This window comes from Pleurodeles waltl, chromosome 3_1 (assembly GCF_031143425.1).
Source record: "Pleurodeles waltl isolate 20211129_DDA chromosome 3_1, aPleWal1.hap1.20221129, whole genome shotgun sequence".
Classification (NCBI taxonomy): Eukaryota; Metazoa; Chordata; class Amphibia; order Caudata; family Salamandridae; genus Pleurodeles; species Pleurodeles waltl.
This window is the reverse complement of record NC_090440.1, coordinates 976,442,923-976,461,205: the sequence shown is the minus strand read 5'-3', so window position 1 is coordinate 976,461,205 and position 18,283 is coordinate 976,442,923. Positions and strand designations below refer to the sequence as shown.

The 18,283-nt window shown below is 47.3% G+C and overlaps 1 long non-coding RNA gene across 1 annotated transcript in view; it reads right to left on the bottom strand.

Moving 5' to 3' along the window:
• Positions 1-18,283, bottom strand: part of LOC138284861 (uncharacterized) — a 112,712-nt gene that overhangs the window by 81,925 nt on the left and 12,504 nt on the right. Inside the window, exon 2 of the long non-coding RNA XR_011201467.1 lies at positions 7,850-11,767. This is a non-coding gene — a long non-coding RNA (uncharacterized lncRNA). The remainder of the gene's footprint in view (positions 1-7,849; positions 11,768-18,283) is intronic.

Sequence of the window (18,283 nt, the reverse complement as noted above, 5' to 3'; positions counted from 1 at the left end):
GGCATCTGTTAAACTTTTCCTCTATTGGAAGGAGCCACCATGATGGTGGTTCCTGCTAATGTATAAAGATATTCACAAGGCTGGTGGATGTATAAAGATGTCCATGAGACTTTGGTGGATATCTCTAAATTTGGTGTGCAGATAAAAAGTAAGGTGACAGACATAAAGTCCTCTGCCACACTGTCTGCCAACCTGACTTCCCAGCCAAGAATGCAGTTATTTGGGGAGGTCAAATCCCAAACAACTCCCATCACCCTCCTCTGCCCCTAAAGCTATGTTTCTGCGCCTATGGACTATTTTATGGTCCCAAAAGTACACAGAATCATCAGACATTAAATTCATTATTGCGTGGATGTATACAGAGAGCAACATTTTTATTTATTTTTTACACTGGAGCAGGTTTTTTTATATTTTACTCAGGACACATAATGCAAGCCACCTATTGGCTTTGTCAATGCTTGTTTGTTACTGTATATAATGCAGTATGCGCTAATGTGGGTAGTCTTGTAATGTGCTCCTAATCAACTATAAACCTCATTTCAAATCATTCCTAGTCCTGTGAAGTCCTGATTCTGGCCCAAACTTAAAGCCTAATTGGGATTCTATTTTCCCTGACACTTTTTACTAGGAGAAACCTGGAGAACTTTGCCAGAGGACAAAGTCAAAAAGTCGACAGTCTCTCATATTGCACGTTATGCCTCGTTTCAACTTTTGGAACTGCAAATATCCGAAAAACCTCACTCTGCAATACCACAGTGAATAATACCACATTTTCTGCCAGCTGTGCTAAGCATTATAACAGATTAAATTGCTTTTTTAACGTACTAATTCATTTTAACATTGTAATATTTTAGGAGGCGGTAAACTTTAAATTACATCTAAAATGGGATAGGGGCCCCATACCAATTCAGTATTTAGAAAGGGGTGTGTTGTTGATTCTTCCAAATACCAAATTGATATGAAATGCATCAATGTTTTGTGACCTGAACTATCCACAAAACATTGAAAAATGTCCTGGTGAGGTAGTAATGCACATTCAAAAGGGAAGAGGTCCCTTGGGACTCCTTCCACTAAGTGAATGTTTAAAAAAAAGTGAGTTAGGGAGAAAGCAGTGGCCCAGGGGACCACTGCCAGTATTTAATTACATTTTTTTTAAACATAAAAGTTTTTTTTTTTTTTAGCGCAGCATTGTTTCTTCAACAGAAAACTGAATGCATTTGAAAAAGAAATCTTCATTGAAAGGCAATCACAGACATGGTGGTCTGCTGAACCTGGCAGGCTACCATCCCTATGATGGACTCCAATCGGAATGAGTAGCAATTTGCAACCTACCTCATAAATATTCATGAGGAAGATTGGAAGGAAAAACACTTGGGGGTATATTTACTAACATTTAGCACCCTGTATGAGTCACAAAAGTGACGCAAATTAATGTTAAATCTTTTTTTTACTAATTTACTTTCCAGCGCCAAACTTATTTAGCGCTGGAAAATCACTCAAAAGTAGCGCAAAGCAGCATATAGCGCTGCTTTGTATTACTTAGCACCAAGGGGGCATACCATGGGTGGAGCATGGGTCTTTCTAAGCAACCACCCAAGGTTTCTGATGCTAACCACTATTTACTTTAAAAAGTAGACAAGGTTTAGCATCACGAAATAGCGTCCACTTCAACCAGGCACAAACACAGAGAAATGCATTCATTTCTTCTGTCTTATCCGACTTTGCATGTGTGCTGCACTGTACAGCGCACATGCAAGGTGGGAAAAGTCTTTCGGTTAGTCGAAGCATACTATTTTGTACCGGAGGAGTAGCCTTCTAGTACAAAACCAATGCCAGTCTGACGCAGACACCCTTGCACTATGGTACAATGGTGTGCACATGGCACACAGCAGCACATTTCTGCGCCGGCACTAGGGAGAGGGGAGGAGAGTGCCACATTTCTGTAAATATGGAGCTCTCTTGCTTCATCCTTCTCAGGCAGCGCAGCGCAGATTTTTTGGCTGTTGCGCTGCGTGGGAATCTTGTAAATCTGGGCCAAGGAATCTGAATTTTATGAATCGATCGAGTAAAACATAGGTCTGATCTTAAAATTCTTTCCTGATTGCAAGAATACTGGTTGCAGATTAGACCAGATTTTTATGACCAGTGCTTTGTGCATCTGTGTTATCCGTCATTTCCGGTTGCAGTATTTCTGACTCAAATGTCCGAGCACTCCTAATGAATCCTCTGTGCAATCGAGGACTCCAGATGTCTTAGAATCTAGAATGATTGAGAGTCGGTGTCCAAAGACAAGAAGATAGTCCTAAGAATACTTAGGTGGCTCAACTGCAGGCGGTAAGAAACCAAGAAACCTGGGTTCTAAACCGAAGCCAAGTTAGAACATTTTTAGCCTATGGATTGGCAGCTCTGCCAGGCTTCTTCGCTCCCTTTGCGAACATGTTAATTGTGAAAATATACGGGAATATTTTCTGCTTGCCACCACACACTTCGCAGTGCCAGATCGGGTTGGAATTGGAGCTGTGAAACTAGCTGATAACAAAACAAATACGTGTCCTAATCCTGCACACACTGGAGACTTCAAACCGCATTTCGTTCAAAATATCAAGCAACAACAGAAACAAAAGAAAAAACTGGTGCGACCTACTGTCAGCTTTACTAAATACACTGCTGTTAGAAGATCTTTGAAAGAATAAGTAACATCTTTTTTTAAAAATAAGTAGAAAAACTGCGAAAAAATATATTTCTTCGAAGATAAACATTTGTTTAGCATACACCCAACGCATGACTGTGAAACATTCATACACGTTGCTCAGACGCCAGGTACACTGTGACACACCCATGCGGCTAGAACGGATACACCATCAATTTGGGATGTTCAGATCCAAAGATGGAACATGCCCCGATTCTAAACAGGTAGGAATGTGTCTGCTTGAGGCGCTTTTTTATGCCGATGGGCATTCGAGCCTGCCACCAGGCCTTAACTGTGGGCTTCGACGGCTCCAACACTGCATTGACTGTGGCACTCACCCACCTTTCAGTAACTCTGGGTACTTTCAGGGCTCGCTTTAGGGCAGTGGAAGAAGTGCGGCTGCACCGGGTGCTGGCCTGGGAAGGGTGGCGCTGACCTCAGAGGGGAGGGGCTGTGTTTAGCAATTACATACGATCCAAAAATACCTGCTGCAGAGTTCTTCCTGTCCTGCTTTCAGTGAGCAATACAAATGCCAAAATAAGTCTGTGACTAAGGGCCATATGTACTAAAGCATTTTCCCATAGACACAGAATGGGTAAAAACTTTTGCTACATCTGGCCCTAAGTTCCTGCTAGAGAGATCGGAGTTTTGTCTAGTGGCAGTTTTGACTCGCCATCAAGTAGCACAAAGGGTTAATCTTCCTGCTGCAAAGAACGTGTACTCTGTAGGTCACACATCTCTGTGGATAGCTGAGTGGATTTCTGCTTCTGTCACAGAGATCCTTGAGTTACGCAATCATAAAATACAACCCTAATATAGAGCAGTGACTCCTACAAACTGTCATCAAAGAGCTGCGTGCAAACTGCATAAAATAGGCTAGGACGTGAAGGATTGTTCCCCAGTTTTTCACTATCTGTTCCTAACATTGCTAAAAAGGATTTGTTTGGGTAGATATACCTTCTTATTAGTAAAGCTGGCCTTTATCAGTGCCTTAAAACAAATTACATGTATGTGCGAGACAGGCTATGGAGAGATGAGGGTCACTTGTGCCCATTGGTGGTGAGTGAATCCGAGGAGGAGGTCATGGGGAGGAGGGGGCACCAAAAAGTATTGCTGCACCTGGTGCCACCAGCGCTAAAGTCGGCTCTGGGTACCATCCACCCTCTCGGCAGATGCCCCCACCTTGTGTCGCTCTCCTCCAGGCTTGTCTATCTTCTGACCTGCGGGCCACATTGTGACCCCAGTGCAGGGATTTAAGTAGGATGAAAAAACTGGCGGGTCTCTCAAAGGGGCACGCCTATGTAATTAAGGGCATGGCTTTAAAATATGCAAGCTAAAAATCCGTGCTTAGCGCCGCCTGACGGGTATTTGGCTCTTTTTTTCTGTCAATGAATCGAGATATACAATACAACAAGTAACATTACACCTACAACAAACCAGGACTATTGGCTTTGTCAGTGGTTGTAGGCTAAGGCAAATAAGCAACAACAACTATGTTGTATAAAATGCTGAAAATGGTTCAGTTCTGAAATGATAAGACTGTGACAGAACTAAAAGGGGTCTCTTTGAAGTTACATCAAAGGCAGCGCAGGGTGGTACCGCGCGAGGTAAGATTTTTTTGTGAGGGCAAAAATGAAGAGCCTGATGGGCGCCCGTCTCAGCACCTGCTTTAAAAACTGCCCGTGCTGAGCACTGGCAGGACCCGCACACTTAGGCCCATATTTATAGTTTTTTGCGGCACGTTTGTGTCATTCTTTGACGCAAAAGCGGCGCTAACTTACAAAATACAATTGGGGCATATTTATACTCTGTTTGCGTGAATGTGCGTCAAAATTTTTGACACACATTCGGCGCAAACCCTGCCCCATATTTATACTTTGACGTCCGACGCAGCGGGCGTCAAAGTTCCACCATGTGCGCCATTTTTTGGAAGGGGGAACCAGCCTTGCGTTAATTATATGCAAGGTAGGCGTTCTCTTCCAAAAAATGACTTTAAGGCCTGTGCCCTATATTTATACTGTGACGTCATTTTGACGCACAGGAGGGGGCAGGCCTTAAAAAACGGCGCCCAGCCTGATGGGCGCCGTTTTTTAACGCCTGGGTCAGGGCAGGCGTTAAGGGACCTGTGGGCTCAGAAGGAGCCCAGAGGTGCCCTCCCCTGCCCCCAGGGACAACCCCTGCCACCCTTGCCCACCCCAGGAGGACACCCAAGGATGGAGGGACCCATTCCAGGGAAGTTAAGGTAAGTTCAGGTAGGTTTTTTTTTTCGTTTTTTTTTTGTGCCTGATTTGTGCCCCTCTACATGCCACTATGCCCAATGACCATACCCAGGGGACATAAGTCCCCTGGGCATGGCCATTGGGCAAGGGGGCATGACTCCTGTCTTTGCTTAGACAGGAGTCATGTCAATGGAGGTTGGGCGTCAAAAAAAATGGCGCAAATCGGGTTGAGGCCTGAATTTTGCCTCAGACCTGACTTGCCCCATTTTTTGACGCCCAAGCTCCATTTTCCCCTACGCCGGCGCTGCCTGGTGTGAGTCATTTTTTTTGACGCACACCAGTCCGCAGCGCCGGCTAACGTCATTCAATAAATAAGGCGCCCGCATGGTGCTTTGGAATGGCGTTAGCCGGCGGTAACATTTTTGACGCACAACTGCGTTGGCGCAGTTGTGCGTCAAAAAGTATAAATATGGGCCAATTGTGTTTTGTAAGTTAGCGCCGCTTTTGCGCCAAAAAGAGACGCAAACGCGGCTCAAAAAAAGTATAAATATGGGCCGTAAGGCGCTGCCCCATTGAGTTTCATGCAGACCGCAAAGCATCTTTGGCCTGGATTTTAGTCAGTCCCTGCTGACTTGAAACTCGCTCATTTCAGGCAAACAGCCCCATAATTAGTGAAAGAAAAGAAAGAAGGCCTCCAGCCGACTTTGTGACTGAACTATTTGAAGGGCACTCACTTCAAGAAAGACTTGTCAAGAGAGAGTCCTGCGGTAGGAGTGACAAGTCAGCACAGTCGGAAGCTCCCACCTTGTCTGTGTGGGTGATGTGAGGGGGGTGAGAGGGCAAAGGTACATGGAGCCCACGAGCTGGCCAACAGATAAACTGGTATGCAGGGGCTTTATCTTAAGGTGCTCTCTAAAATAACACAAAATATGTGTAATGTAAGGGTAGGCAGGAACTGAGTGCTTTATATGCAACATCCTCTCTTCAGTGCAGACAAGGAAAATAACATGCGTCTTTCAGGCTCATTATGTTTATAATAATGAGCCATATATATGCAGGCGTTGTGTGTAATTATGTTAATTATGGTCTTTTATGTATGGCACAATACAATCTGAATTACTTTTGGCATGTAGTATTATGTGTTAATAACCACCCTTGTCTATGGTTCTCATTTTATCGACCTGAGAAAATAAAGTTTGAGTTAGCCCCGAACAATATCAGTTCTGTAAACACAGAAGCAACTACATAATCATAGCATCAGTGCACAATAACACTTTCAGATCAACAATTATACAAAACTTCTAATCACTATACAAAATATGAGTGTCTCCTTCATCCAGACAGGTTTGAAAACTAAGCGCAGTAGGCACATAACCCACTGATCTATTTTCGAGGATACAATCTTGTTGGCAGCATTTTTAGAACTTGTGACCAGCAGGTAAGATAAAGATGTTCGCAAAGGCCCCACTGCTCTCTTTTATTAGAGACAAGCAAGTGACTTGTGGGATAGATACATGCAGAAGTAAGGAGCAGAAACATTAAACGTCCAAATGTTTAATCTGTGCACCTTGCCCACACATCATAAGTTTAAATGCATGTGTACATTTGGTGATGTGTAGTGATCAACGCCGCCCATCCTAATCCTGAATCTTCTTTAGGACTCACATTATATTGATATGTTCACTGAGCTCGATTGATACCCCTCTGTCAGTATTCCAGCAGGTAAGAACTTATATCTCAGTTTTCAGATATTCACAGAGCTTTGATCATGCACATTTGTGCTGATTTTGACCACACTAAGACTCCAGAAACTTGTTTTTAGACATAGCACTAGATACCGCACTTTTGCCATTTCTTTGCACAGAAAATAACAGATGTGACTTTTACCCAATTTATAGTACTTCGTTTACCCACCATGCTGAGTCTCCTTTGCCAGGACAACAATTTTGTCTTATCCAAGCATTCAACTCACTAAGGTATCCTTCCAGTTCCAGATCCTGACATTCCACGGAGCTGTAATAATTCAGTTCACCTCTAGGCTGCTCCCTGGAAGGCACTGATATCGCAATGCTGGCACCTGCCTGGACTCTACAGCATCTCTGTTCTCACTGGTAGAGTGTCACTTCAGAAATGCCACTAAATAACGCATGAATTTATCATCAATTATTGAAAAACCGGCCTGAAAAATGCACCATGTGGCCTCATTCTTTTCAAATCTGTTTTTGGGGAGAATCCCACCACCCTCCAGAAACCTCATTGATAACGTCAGGCTTGCTATGAGATATTGTAACCTGGCCCTCACTTATTCCTTGTGGGCAGGACAAATGTACTCCCCCTGCCTTGGAGACACGGAAGTGATCAAGGGGTTCACTTGTTTGCCCATAGTTGGACAAACTGCCGTCTCTCTCTCTAGATCTATCTCTCTCCAGTTTCCACATATGTTCTTTAGAGGGAGTGCCTGGAAGGTTTGCAAATGTTTTAATGAAGCAGTTTATCAAAAGAAAAAAGAAAAGTTACAGGCTTGTAAAGCTCCTCCCCTTTTGAAAGGATTGCAAAGATCCCCACACTGTTGGCCATAAATTGATGGCAAGAGGAAGGCCAGGATATGGCCTAAAGGAGTACCCTCCAAATAACCCAAAACTCCCCACCCATGTCCGTGAATTTCAATTTTTCTCAACATTTCTTTCACGCTCCCTAAAGTCCCTTATGTGTTTTGGCACAGCTGCTTACAATAAATGGGATTTAGTGTTAAAAAGAGTAAAACAGACCACTGTTTCTGAACAGTTGTTTTAAAAATATCACTCTACCCTACGTTTCCACCTGAAATGTTCGTTTGGCTTCCTTTGTTTAACATCGTCTTTATTTATCGTGATAACGTGGAAAGCGCTGCGACAGATCCGTTTTGTCTGTATATGTTAGAATGTGCGCACTTTTAACTTACTTGTAGTGTGGTATAATCTGTAGCGTATTCCTAATTGTAAACAAAACATGTTTGTAGTTTCAGGATCCTCAATACGATGACTTTACGCGGGGAGGAGGCTAAACACGCAGAAGACCAGAGCTGTGTATTCTGCCAGGCCCGCCTTCAGCCTGGATCCATCTCTGCCCGCCCCAGTCACAGGGAGCTGCCAGGCCTCAAGTTCACAGCACATTCCTGTGGGGAGGGGCAGGAGCCCCGCTGCCTCGCGCAGGCCCTGTATGTACAAGTAGGGAGCTCTGTTTACTCCAGCTCGCTGCTGCCAAAAGACTCGGCATTCTGGAACCTTCTTGGGACCCATCAACCCCGGCTGCAGGAACAGGCTTGCCAAAGCACTGTGCCAGGTCTGCGCATGTGCGTCAGGACACGACCCTACAAACTATGGTGAGGTCAGACCGGCAGCTACAAGCGAGGCCCCCGGGACAAACCGGGTGGGAAAGCGACAGGGGATAGAAGGAAGGAGTGGGAACTTAAGGGCTAGTACGCTCCTCCCCAGGTACCAGACCCCCTTCGACGCCACTGGTAGCATACATAAAACTTGAAATTCTGCTGTGCAGTGGTCAGTTTTTCAGTAGCGCCGTTCGAATCTCGGTCAAATAAGGGCGTAGCTTTTATTGGTGCGACAAGTGCAGTGGCACCGGGGCCCAGAGACCTGATTGGCTCACCAGACCCCGATTATAGATGTACTTTATAATTTAAATAGCAGCGAAGCGACGGTGGTGGGGGGAAGAGGGAGGAGACCGTGGGTTCCTTGCTTAAACTATGACCTACGCTACGGTACTGACTCCAGTAACCATCTTTTACGCCGTATTTGTAAACTGTGCGTGCAAGAACATCTGTGCATTAAGTCATATTACGTGTTCAAAATCATGCACATGTGCCAGCAGACTTGTGCATTGTGAGCCTGTGCTAGGAAATGTCACTGCAAGTATCTCTTTTGGCAGTCTGATATGAGGTTGGCTGCATTTCTATTACAGGGAGCTTGTGCGCTCCACATGATGCGCTAGTTTCACCCACGATTCAAAACTTATATTCACATTTAAGCTAGGAAGGAGCTTGGAAAGCCGCATATTTGCAACGCTTCACTTTTTGGTTTTAGCATGATAAATTTGAGCTTGGAGCGCCTTCTAGTGGCAGCTCCTATGCTTACACGTTTCTACTTATTTTCAACTGAAACTAATTTCGGTGCTTCTGTTTAAGGAAGCATTAATGCTCCAACTCTTAAGAGAAATCGATTTTCTAAAAGGGAGGATAATATGTCAGTGGGTAAGCACGTCTTCTGCGAAGGTCCATGTGTGAGGGTCACACGTTGAGCCCAGCAGCCGAGTCTGGCTCTTTCGTCCCATCCTCATAGATGAAATAAAAACAACCGTTAATGCTGGTTAAAAGTGAAAAAAAAAACTGTTTAAGGAGCTAAATAAAGAGAAGGGCTCGCTCCGCGGTGCCGGGGGACACAATGATAGATATTGTGAAGAACTGAGGGACACACGGACAAACTGTGAGGAGCTTCGGGGCACCCGGACAGTGTGAGGACGCGGGGCAAGGGCAGTGTGAGGAACTTGCAGGCACGTGGGCAGTGTGTGAGATGAGAGTGTGATACTTGGACGCAAAGTGTGAGCATCTTCAGAGCACGCAGATATACAGTTTAAGAACCTGGAGTATTTATTTATTTAGTTAGCATGTGGAGCTTGGGGACACCCAGAGAGAGTGGATGCGGGGACTAGTGGACAGCCAGTGTGAGGGGCTCTGGACCCTGTTCAGTGTGCGCAGCCAGGCGTGCAGGCTCTGGGCCTGGACTGATATGCTACATGTGCTCGGGATGTGCACACTTGGATGTTGATTTTAACCCTTTCACATTGGTGGCACTCTTTCGGAGGTCGGCTTTGGGCCCATCTTGAAAATATACATAGGCGATATTGTATGCTTACATTTGTTATGTAATATTGTATCTTTGCAGCCTTGAAAAAGTCGTCAAGAGACGAAACACGTGTCGGCTGCTTACTAATTATGAAATAAACATCGCTTTTATTAACGGATTTGCTGTTCAGACTGGATCAATCGGATTACTCTCAGCGACGTTTGGTTAATATTGCCTTGCTCTGGGTGCTTTATTGTTTTACACACTTGGATGTACTTTGGGACTGAGCCCTGTGCAGCTCGTCGCTATTTATTTTATCTCGTCTGCCACATCTGCTGAGATGGTGCATGCTTGCATTACTGTTACATCCCATCCAGTTTCAGACACATGGAGTCACCAACACCTTAGCACACACAGTCACAGAGTCTCTGGCTTGGCATGAGGTTCAGCCTCAGCCTGTACCTCTCACCATATCCCCACTGGGAGGCCATAGCCTCTTCGGTTTCTGCGTCCCCAAATGTGGCCTCACCGGTGACATTGGAGGCTTCTCCAGGGCTCCACGGTGTGAACTCTCCTCGTCCAGCCAGATCAGTTGTTTTGGGCTCATCAGCTGGCAGCATTGTGAGCCGAGTGTCCAGCTTCTTCTCCGCTCCCCATCTGACTGGGCTCTGGGCGTCTCTGAACGATGAAATGTTCCTGTTTGTCTGAAAGGGGGTGGGGGGACCATTGTCCTTTTTGATGACGTCAGGTATGTCATAGGCTGCAAAGGTTGTCTCTAGTAGCGTTTTGACATTGGTGAATGCCTTGGTAGGACCAAGCTCTACTACTGAGTATTTGGACTGGTCATCAGCCGTGAAATGGTCAGCCTCCTATCTGGGAATCTTCCGAAGTCCAGGCTCACTCTTGCCCAGGTGGCTGTGGGTGCATCATTTGCCACTGGTGCAGGTGCCACTGGGCTCCCAAGGATTTGACTTGTCTGGCAGTCATGCACAGCTTCTTCCACCATCCCATCCATGCCGGGAAACCATACTTTGCTTCTCATTCTGGCTTTCTTTTTTTCCACACCCTGATGCCTCTCGCGTTCCAGGACGATGACTTGGTTCTCCAGGATCTTGGGGATGATGATGCAGCGACCCTTCATGATAATGCCCTCCACCAGGGAGCTGAGCTCATCCCTCACCTTCCACATCTGTGAAAGCCTTGACTTTTCCTTGGTGTGCCATTAGTGTGCATTGCACTGGAACAACCTCCACGCATTTCCCTGATGGCTTCTTCCAGTCCCTGGAGGCCGTCATCTTCCGCCATCACTCGCCTGATGTCATCAAGAGACATTGCCCTCAGGTATGCAGTGGTGGTGACCATGCAGGTGAACTCCTATGCTCCGTCGCTGTCTGCGCCAGCCTCCCCTTCTTATTTGGGCAGGTGTCTTGAAAGGAAATCAGCTGGGTTGCTAGCCCTGGGCCTGTATGGAACAGGGCAGTAAATTGATATGGCAATAGCTGAACCGCCCACCATTCAGTTCTTGGGGGTGGATGGTGTGCTGTCCCGCAAAAAGACTCACCAATGGTTTGTGTTCTGTGATCACCTTGAATTCACGCTCGTAGATGCAGAGGTGGAAGTGGTGACATGCCCACTTAATGGCCAGAGCTTCCCACTCAACTTGTGTGTAGCATGCTTCTGTGGCTGTTAGAGCATGACTCGTGAATGCAAGTGGAGCCCAGACTCCTGTTTTTTTCTCTTGTGTCAGGACAGTCCCTACCCCCACAGGGCTTGCATACACCACCAGCTCAAGTGCCTTGTCCAGGTCAGAGTATACCTTTGTGGCATCTGCCAGTAGGGCATTCTTGTCAAGCGCCTCCTGTTCTGCCTGGCGCTCTGTGAGACCTGGACAGGCTGGCGAGATTTGGAAGGAATTGGCCACAGTATGTTGTTATTCCTAGAAAATTGTGGACCTCCGTTGCCTTCTTTGGTGCTGGTGCTTCTTTGATTGCTGCTGACTTCCTGGGACCCACTTGCAGCCCTTCCTGGGAAAACACAAACCCAAAGAATTATATTTCAGGGTCGAAAAAGGAGCACTTGTGTTTGTACAATGTCAGACCGCTTTCTCTTAGTCTCTGAAGAGTAACGTTTACACATTTATGGTGGTCAGCCAAGGTGAATGAATAGATCAGAATATCATTTATAATATTTAGAACCCCCTCAAGTTCTAACAAAGTTTCCCTTACGGTTTTCAAGAAAAATTCTGCAGCTGAGTATATTCCAAAGTTTAGTCATTTGTACAGCTGCAGCCCCAAATTTATACAAAAGGTGGTAATGTAATGGTTCTCTGGATAGAGCCCTAGCTGGTGATAGCCCGAATTCAAGTCTAACTTAGAAAACCACTTCACCCCATTGTGGTTGGTGATAATGTTTGCCATTGTTGGTGTAATGTGACTCCCTCATCTGATTGCTCGCTTTGGTAACCTCTATGCAGAGCCAGATGGCTCTTGGTTGCTTGGGCTTCCTGTGCTCTTGAGCGGAGACCCTCACGGGGTGGCCCTGGAGAATTTCCGAATCACAACTTTTTTTCCAACTTCTCCATCTCTGCTTCCACTTGTTGGCGTAAGTGGAATGGTATCAGCCTGTGCCTCAGTGAGGTAGCTTGTATCATATTGTCTATGTATAATCTGACAGGTGCCCTTTTTCTGCAGCTGAGCCTTTTGAACAGCTACGGGATTTGTTTCAGTATGTCGTCCACCTGTAGAGCATGGATTTCCTTGGTGAAGAAGACAAGGCCCAGGACTTCATATGTGTGACACCCAAGCAGTTTGACCTCTCCTTCTCCTGTTACACGAAATCGAGTCCTGACTTCTCTGTCCCCATGCTGGACCTCTGCTTCCACGATGCCCATGAGGGCAAGCAGCTCTTTGCCTCGTATGTGTATATTCTGATACAGGAAGGACTGAGGGGTGAGTGTGGGTGTAGGAGTAGATAGTGCAGGTGAATCATCACATTGACTGAGGACCCTGTGTCGATTAGAGCGGGCATCGTCGTGTCAGTGATGATGTTGCATCTAGGCTGGGGCCTGCAGCCTTTGCCACTTGGAGCTATGTAGGATATGAGGTACTCTTCTCCTTCTTCTGGGTCTTCCTCCTTGGCCTTGTCATCGGGTCACCAGTCTGCAACCGCTGACTGTTGGTGGCTTCTAGCTGACTGCCAGGTGCCGGTTTGCTCTAGTTAGAGCTCTTCTGTCCCGGCCCCGGCATCCACGATCACCACCTCTGCAGACTCTCGCAATTGGTTCTGCTTGTTACATGCACAGCATGTGCGGCCTGCAGCTGGGCATCTCTCCACTGGGTGGTACTGTCAACCGCAGTTCTTGCAGGATACTTCAGCGTTTGAGCTCATCCTTCCTCTTCAGGGCGGCGGCCTGCTGCGGACTGTGTCAACCACATGTCTTTACGGCTGGCGTTTTCTGGGCACTCCCACCTCATGCTCCTTTGTTGAGTGCCATTTTCATCTCTTCTCTTCTCTCCAGGTGCTGCAGAGCTCGAAGGTGCGGTCTAGGATCAACATGTCTTCCATCTTGATTCCTGGCTGCTTTAGGATAGGTCTCTTCAGATGCGCTGACCTACACCGCTGTGTTAGTTGCGCTCCAACCTCCTTCTGCTGGCCATCGTCGATGCACATGCTCACAAGGGACCTTAGGTGTGCATATGAATTGTCTATCAACTCCCCTTCCCTCTGTCTTCTTTGACGTAGTTAGAAACATTCAAAATCGAGATTTGGGGCCTCATTCTGAGTTTGGCTGGCGCCGCCAGCCAAACGAGAACCGCCAAATGGCCGCTCCGCGGTCAGAAGACCGCGGATGCCATTCTGGCTTTCCCGCTGGGCCGGCGGGCAACCCTGCAACAAGGAAGCCGGCTCCGAATGGAGCCGGCGGAGTTGCAGGGGTGCGACGGGTGCAGTGGCACCCGTCGCGATTTTCACTGTCTGCAAAGCAGACAGTGAAAATCCTTATGGGGCCCTGTTAGGGGACCCCTGCACTGCCCATGCCAGTTGCATGGGCAGTGCAGGGGCCCCCAGGGGCCCCACGACACCTGTTCCCGCCATCCTGTTTCTGTCGGTTTTCACCGCCAGAAACAGGCTGGCGGGAAGGGGGTCGGAATCCCCATGGCGGCGCTGCAACCAGCGCCGCCATGGAGGGTTCCCTGGGCCAGGGGAAAACCGGCGGGAAACCGCCGGTTCCCCTTATCTGACTGCGGCTTTACCGCCGCGGTCAGAATGGCCCTGGAAGCACCGCCAGCCTGTTGGCGGTGCTTCCGTGGTCCCCGGCCCTGGCGGTCATGGACCGCCAGGGTCGGAATGACCCCCTTAGTTGGTGGTCGAAGTGTGTGTTCTAGCTAGAATGGCAGCATTGTAATTGTGGACCCCCCTTTTACTGGGGAGGTGCTGATATAGTTTGTAGATTTAATCTCCCCTAAAGTGCAGCAGCAGGGACCGTTTTACCTCATTGTCTTTTTCTCTTGCGATCCTAAAGTAATTTTTCAGTCTTCCCATCCAGATTTTCGATTGGGACGGTGGTGGCTGCAGGGGCGGTCCCTCCGCTGTGGCGGAGGAGCGTCGTCCCTTTGCTAATAAGACAGCAGAAAAATAAAATGAAAATACATTATCATTTTATTTTTCCCCTGGTTAGGGTAGGGCGGAGCAAGGCCAGAACCCTCTGTGTCAGGAGGGAGGCGGATAAGTTGTGCACTCTAAGGCCCATATTTATACTTTTTTTAGTGCCTCATTTGCGTCGTTTTTTGACGCAAAATCGGCGCAAACTTACAAAATGCAATTGTATTTTGTAAGTTTGCACTGCTTTTGGGTCAAAAAATGGCGCAAATGCGGCGCAAAAAAAGTATGAATATGGTCCTAAGTGTGCATGTCAGTTCAGCCGGCCGCCTGAGGCCGGCCAAACTGACATGCATACTTAGAACTCTCCACTCAAGCTGTATTTCACAGCTGAGTGGAGACCCAGTGCAGGCTCCCACTCCTTCTCTTAGCGGCATTTCAGCCCGCTCAGGCCAATCCCGGCACCTCTCTCATGCTGAGTAACAGCATGAGAGAAGCGTCTATTGGGTAAGGAGGGGAACAAAGCAAGCACAGACGCTGCAGGAGTGGCAGAGGCGAGGTGGCAGGTAAATGCAATGAATTTTTTTATTATTAACCCCTTTCCCCGCTCCGCGCGCTGCCCCACCAGCCCTACCTGGTAGCAGCCGCCACTGGGTGGCTGGGTCTGGTAATTCACTGAACGGTGCAAAGGTATTAATGGCTGAGGGTGCTGGCACCGCAGCAGTAACTGTGCCTGGACCTGACCATTGGGCATCACCTACTTGAGCACTGTCCACCCTCACCAGCTACAAACTGTGGTAGGAAGCACCTGTTTTCACCACTCCAGTATCGGTGTGGATGTCACCCTGAATGGCACCCGTATCCTGCTTGGTGTGGTTATTTTCACTTGCATATTTTTTCCACTTTCTTATTTTTCATAAGTACTGAGTCCCCCAAAGGCCCTCTATGTGTACATGTGTTCACCACTTCCAGTGTTTCCTTCCACTGGGGCCTGTTGCGTTGTGATGTGTATGATGCTTAAGCCAAATGATATTTCAATGTTCTTAAGTATATGCACGATACAGACGCATAGTTGTTGGTTTAGTATCGGCCGGCGTGCAGGTTACCTTGCTCTCCGGTTTTTATCTGACCATGCCTGCTGGTCTTCTTTATTTATAACTTTAACCCACGTGATCATGGGGCTACAACATGATAGAGTATCATGAGGGGGGGACTAACTGGCATCCCCTCACCCATAATTATCCTAGTGGTAGTGCCCATGACCAGTTACATCACTGGTGCAACACTGCATTCCTCCCCAAAACAATAACATTATCAGGACAAAACATTCAAGCCTAAACAAGCACTGACATCTTAACTTACACAGGAGTGATGCCAGGTCACCAAGGCACTCTTATTAGTGGAAGCAAGTACCGTCACACACCTAATAGGTGTCATGCTTCATCATAGGGCCTGCTCCTCATTGGGCTGGCGCTGCAATGCCCGACGGGCCGCTCAAGGGGGCTCTCTGCCACCGATCTTTTTGTAAGAGCCATGTTCAGGTGTAGGAGTAGACTCAAACCTACTGGGGAGTTAAGGGCTGGAGGTAGTGGTCTAAAATTGAGTCTAGGTCCTAATGTCAATCAATTTAATATTATCAGGGGGTCTAGGTCAAAGTTAAAAACATGGGGAGCGCCAGCCCGAAGAAAAGCGAGCCCTCTTATGAAGCATGACACCTATTAGGTGTGTGAGGGTACTTGCTTACACTAATAAGAGTGCCTTGCTTACCTGGTATCTCTCCCTTGGAACAGTGTACCCATTCTTCCTATTTGTAATGCCTGGGAGGCTCTACACTGGACCAATTTAAATAATTTGCCCTGTACCCCCTTTATATTCTGTATCTTAACTTACACTACATGGTCTCTCAGCCCCAGGACTGCACAAGATTACCTAGTAGCTCGTACCAGGTGCAGGTGGTTCGATCTGTGAGCTCTTCTGACTGTTGCGCATTATCGGAGGATGCTGATTGGCTCTCACATCCTGCAGCTTGGATGCCTCCCAGATGAGGAGAAGGCGACATCAGGGGTGTGACATTGCCGCTTTCCGATCTAAATTCTTGATCAATTTCAGGGGAATCATGTTCCCCAACTGGCCGAGACCAGCAAGGATCAGGATAGAACCGTTTGAACATCAAGATGTTCCTGGTGATCGTGACGGATCTCCTTTTAGCAACGATCATGGTGCGTCGGCTGTGGATGATAGTCCAGGGGCACCGGTCAAAAAGCAAACAGAATTTGCTTGCAGAGGATTGGTCCTTGATGTGCACACGTTCACCAACTGTTAGGTCCAAGACTTTAGCACACCGGCGTCGACTGGCCTTGTCATTCACTCTCTCTCTCTCTCTCTCTCCACTTGTGCACTTGCTGATCATCCACTGGGTTCGGTGTACAACAGAGATGGTGGCGAATCGCATCTGCAACCACTCGTCCTAGGGATATATGGCCTGGCGCCCGCCCCGTGGTGGAATGCATGGTCTGCCAATAGTCTTGCAAGAAGGAGTAGATAGCTAGTTCATGGGCTTGTCGGACAGCTGAGGCTATGCAGATTACTTTATTTAGTATTCACATAACCCTTTCCACCTCCCCATTTGCTTGAGGCCAACGAGAAGTGATTTTTCGATGGTGTATGCAAGTCGATTTAAGGTATGATACCAGTTCATGACGCTGGAAAGGAGGCCTGTTATCTGTCTTCAGCTCGGCTATTAGACCATGGGTGGCTATGATTTTTTCGATCTTGGGTATGACTTCCTTGGCAGCCAGAGACGGTATGACCTTTACTTCAGGGTATTTCAAATAATTATCTATCACCAACATGGTGTGCTTCCCATTCGGGAGGCTTCCAAAATCAAGACTGGATTGTCGTGGCTCCTTCTCTGTATACGGGAGCCTGCCGGTTGGGTTCCCCTGAGGCCTGACACTACTCGCAAGAGCGGACTAACGCTTCCACCTTCTCATCCATCAAGGGGAACCAGACCTTGGTCCGTAGGTGATTTTTTTTGTCTTCACCATTCCTTGATGCCCTGGCTGGGCCAACTGGACAACCCAGTTGGTGAGAGAAGAGAGAATAACTAGCCAATACCCCCATAACAAACACCCTTCAGGATCGACAGACAGCTCCTGTCAGACATGGTACAGGCTTTCCATGACTCGCCTCGCTTCTGGAATATGTTGTGTCCACTGTTTCCTGACGGTAGGCCATTTGTTAGTCTGAACAGCTTTGAGTACCTTCTGGAGGCATTCATCTTGGTTTCTTGTTTGGCGTATAGCTTCAGCAGAGAGAGGTATTGGTCTTGATCAATCTGCTATATACCTCACATATTCCTCTACTTCCTGAGCTTCGTCCTCTTCTGCAGTGGCTGCTATGGGGTGCTGTGACATGTAATCAGCAGGATTATTGGATCCGGGTCAGTATTCAACAGCAGTTGTATTCCTGTAGTTGATGTAACAATTTTTCAATCCGCGGGGGTGGCTTTGACGCTGTCCTGTTGAACAGCAGGACATGAGGGGCTTGTGGTCTGTGGTTACTGTGAAAGATTTCCCATAGACGTACAAGTGAAAATGTCTACAGCCCCAGTGTACAGTGATTGCTTCCTTTTCAATTTGTGAATATCTTTGTTCTGTATCAGTCAAAGACCGACTGGCAAATGCGATGGGTGACCATTGTTGCCCTGTCTCTGCATTAGCGCAGCACCTATCCCCTTCAGGCCAGATTCAACAGCAATGGTGGTTTCTCTGCTAGAGTTGAAGTACCTGAGGATTGTGTCTGTGGAAAGGGCTTCCCTGGTGGCGTTGAACACTGCTTCTTGGGTTGGGCCCCAGAAACAGGCCATCGAGGCTCTGGTCAGGTCTCTGATTGGTTGGGTGAACATTGATAGGTACTTTTTAAATTGCCCACAGTAGTTGACT